This window comes from Silene latifolia, chromosome 1, assembly GCF_048544455.1.
Source record: "Silene latifolia isolate original U9 population chromosome 1, ASM4854445v1, whole genome shotgun sequence".
Classification (NCBI taxonomy): Eukaryota; Viridiplantae; Streptophyta; class Magnoliopsida; order Caryophyllales; family Caryophyllaceae; genus Silene; species Silene latifolia.
The window spans coordinates 185,149,627-185,153,859 of record NC_133526.1 but is presented as its reverse complement, the minus strand read 5'-3'; the positions used below and the strand labels follow the sequence as shown (position 1 = coordinate 185,153,859).

Below are 4,233 nucleotides of genomic sequence, written 5' to 3'. Positions count from 1 at the left end.
CTTGGAGAAGTAATATCTACCTAATCAAACGAGGCTTGGACTCCTTCTTGATGAGCAAGTGTCTCAAAGCAACATGATCGGTGAACACTATAACCTTAGCTCCCATCAAGTAGGTCCGGAACTTCTCCATAGCAAAAACCACGGCCAAGAGCTCCTTTTCCGTTGTTGAGTAATTTGTTTGAGCGTCATCAAGAGTTTTGCTTGCATAATGAATTGCATGCACCTTTCCATCCTTCCTTTGGCCTAAAACCGCGCGCAAGGCATGATCACTCGCATCACACATTAACTCAAACGGCAAGCTCCAATCCGGAGGTTGTATGATTGGAGCACTTGTCAAGGCTTCCTTCAACCTATTAAAAGCATCAAGACATCGGTTAGAGAACACAAAAGGAGTATCTTTGGCTAACAACTCGGTCAAAGGTCTCGCAATCTTTGAGAAGTCCTTGATGAAGCGGCGATAAAAGCCCGCATGTCCAAGGAAACTTCTCACCCCCTTGACGTTGGTGGGAGGTGGGAGACTAGCAATGACCTCAACCTTAACCTTATCAACTTCTATTTCACGATTGGACACTATGTGTCCCAACACAACACCTTCTTGTACCATAAAATGGCACTTCTCCCAATTAAGCACAAGGTGAGACTCTTGACACTTGCTCAAAACTTTCTCCAAATTCGTTAAACAATTTTCAAAACTTTTCCCAACAACCGAGAAATCATCCATGAAAACTTCCATTTCTTGCTCAATGAAATCGGAGAAAATTGACATCATAGCTCTTTAAAAAGTCGATGGAGCATTACATAGCCCAAATGGCATCCTCCTATATGCATAGGTGCCAAATGGACAAGTAAAGGTGGTCTTTTCTTGGTCACTTGGATGGATAGGGATTTGGAAGAATCCCGAATAGCCATCCAAGAAGCAAAAATAGTTGTGTTGAGCTAATCTTTCTAGCATTTTATCCATGAACGGTAAGGGAAAGTGATCCTTCCGAGTGGATTTGTTTAACTTCCTATAGTCCACACACATTCTCCACCCGGTTACTGTCCTTGTAGGAATCAATTCATTCTTGTCATTTCGCACTACCGTCATTCCTCCCTTTTTAGGAACTACGTGAACCGGGCTTACCCACCTACTATCCGAAATAGGATAGATAATGCCGGCATCAAGTAGCTTGAGGACCTCTTTCCTCACAACCTCTTTCATTATGGGGTTAAGCCTTCTTTGTGGCTCAATGGAGGATGCATCCTCATTTTCAAGTAAAATTTTATGAGTACACAAAGAGGGACTAATCCCTTTGAGGTCACCAATCGTGTACCCAAGGACACTCTTAAACCTTTTAAGCAAAGAAATTAGTTTTGAGGTTTGGGTGTCATCAAGTGCACTATTGATGATGACGGGAAAAGTGGAATTATCACCTAGAAATTCATATTTCAAAGAAGAAGGAAGAGGTTTAAGTTCAACCGTAGGAGGAGGCGTGGAACTCTCCTCCTTCTTACCAACTTCCAACACTTCAAACTTGGGAGCTTTTTCATGAATTGGAGCGGAATCCAACATCCACACATATGCAAGAGTCTCAACATCTTTGTCATCGACCTCATACCCACTAACAAGACAAGTCTCCAAAGGATCCATAGAGGAAGCTTTTGGGTCATGCTCCTCCACGAGATTCTCTAGAATGTCTACAATGCAACAAGTGTCCCATAGAGATGGAGCTTCCATGGACTTGTGGAGTTCAAATTCCACTCTATCTCCACCCACTTGTAAAGACAACTTGCCACTCTTCACATCGATCATAGCTCCACCGGTGGCAAGACAAGGTCGTCCCAAGATAATAGGCACATTGTAGTCTTCGGGCATATCCATGACAAAGAAATCACATGGTATAACAAGCTTCCCAACAACCAAGGGTACATCTTCAATCACACCAATGGGAAATTTAACCGACCGATCGGCTAGTTGAAGTGAAACTCGATCTAGTTGGTTTCAAATCTCCTAAATCAAGCCTCTTGAAGATTAAAAGTGGCATGAGGCTCACACTAGCCCCCAAATCACACAATGCTCTTTTAATAGCCACCCCTTGGATAGAACAAGGAATTGAGAAGCTACTCGGATCTTCAAGCTTATTTGGAAGCTTGTTGGTGTGAGTAAGAATAGCACTACATTCCTTAGAGAGGTTGATGGTTTGTACCTCTCCATTCTTCTTTTTCAAAGTGACAAGTTCCTTAAGAAACTTACCATAAGATGGAATTTCGGTAATCATATCAAGGAAAGGAATAGTGACATTCATTCCCTTCAAGATCTCAACAAACTTCTCATATTTATTTTCAATTCTAGGCCTTGCAAGCCTTTGTGGAAAGGGCACCGGTGCTACATACTCCCTTGGTGGTGGAGTACATTCTTTGGCCTTAGTTGCAATAGGCTCATCTTGCTTTGGAGGATCAACCATCTCCACCTCCTTAGACTTCTCCACCCTAATCTCATCTTCTTCCACAACTTCAACCGGGTGCTCTTTCACTACTTCATTAGTCACCCTCTTCCTCTTCCACTTAGGAGATTTCTCAATCTCCTCCAATTGCTTTCCACTCCTCAAAAATACCGCATTCATCTCCCTTGGGTTAACCGTATTACCCGGAAACTTCCCCGGATTTTTAGCCAATTGTCCCAATTGTTGAGAAATTTGTGCTACATGAGTTTCCGTAGCCTTTTGGGATGCTCGAATTTCATAATTAACCCGGTTTTGTGAGGCAATATGGTTATCAAGCTTTGAGTCGGATTTTTGATTTGCAATGACCAATTGTTCAAAGGCTTGTTCCCAAGATGGTTTTTGAGGGGTTTGGAAGTTTTGGTTTTGTGGTTGGAAGTTTTGGTTTTGTTGTTGATTGAAATTTTGTCCCTTGAAACCCCCAAATGGTTGTTGGTGTTGGGTGACAAATTGTTTCCCTTGGAAACCGGGTGGAATTTGTCTTTGGAATTGAGAGTTTTGATTGAACCTTTGTTGTTGTTGAGGTTGGGAAGTGGTTGGATTTTGAATGTTTTGTGAAGCATAAGATAAGAAAGGGTGAGTTCTTTTTCCATTGACAAATTGGTTGTTGTTACTATTGTTGAACCCTTGCCTTGCACTTGTGGATTCCCAAATTCCATTTGCTTGCTCATAGCATTCCTCTTGGAGGGGTGAAATCAAAGGACACCCAATGGGAGTATGCCCTTGTTCTCCACACAACTCACAAGACAAGACTTGTCTCATATCGGAGCTTGGTGGTTTTGAATTTAGCAAAGCAACTTGTTGGGTGAGTTCATCTAGCATACCCTTAACCTCCACGTTCAAAACCGAATTAGAATCCTTGCTCTTGCCCTTTCTCATTTTCCTATCACTTCCCCATTCCATAGTTCTTGAGGCCATCTCCTCAATTAGTTCCTTTGCCACTTTATGCCCCAAAATGTCTAAGGCACCTTTCCCCGATTCCGCATCCAATGAAAGCCTAAGGTCTTGAGTCAACCCTTTGTAAAAATTGTTCACTAGCTCGGCCTCGAAGATGCCATGGTGAGGGCATAACCGTTGGAGCTTCTTATACCGTTCCCATGCCTCATATAAGGTCTCATCCTCTTCTTGAGTAAAGCTTTGTAGTTCACTCTTGACTTTGGCCATTCTTGAGGGTGGGAAATATTTGTTTAAAAATGCCGAAGCCAACTCATCCCATGTTTTGAAGGAATCCGGGTCACAATTCTTCAACCAATCCTTGACCGAACCCCTAAGAGAACGGGGGAACAACCTAAGGCGAACCGCGTCATCTGAGACTCCATTTGACTTGTACATATCACAATTTTCAAGGAAATCATTTAGATGATCATTTGGGTTCTCCAAGGGACCTCCTCCAAATTGGTTGTCTTGAACAAGGTTGAGCAAGGCATTTTTAATCTCAAAGTTATTAGCTTGAATTCGTGGCCTTTGGATGCTTGGATTGACTATGTGCTTAGGAGCCATAGTCTCTCTTATCGGAACCGGATCACCCATGGTGTTAGGCTCTTCTTCTAAAACCCCAAAAGGATTTTCAAACACTTCGGTAGCTTCTTGGTGATTACCTTCTTCAATAGGTGGTGTATCAAGTAAACCCCTTCTTCTTAGAGAATTAAGTCTTCTTGTCGTGGCTTCAATTTCGCGATCAAGCGGATATGTTGGTTGACCTCTTCTTCGTCGCCTACTCATGCAAAAGACCTAATCACTTGAAAGAAAGGAT

At 42.5% G+C, this 4,233-nt stretch overlaps 1 non-coding gene across 1 annotated transcript; it reads left to right on the top strand.

Moving 5' to 3' along the window:
* The first annotated feature begins 3,531 nt into the window (after positions 1–3,531).
* On the top strand, positions 3,532–3,638 carry LOC141619593 (small nucleolar RNA R71). The gene has a single exon (XR_012531760.1). It is a non-coding gene; the product is annotated as a small nucleolar RNA R71 (small nucleolar RNA).
* The last annotated feature ends 595 nt before the right edge of the window (positions 3,639–4,233 follow it).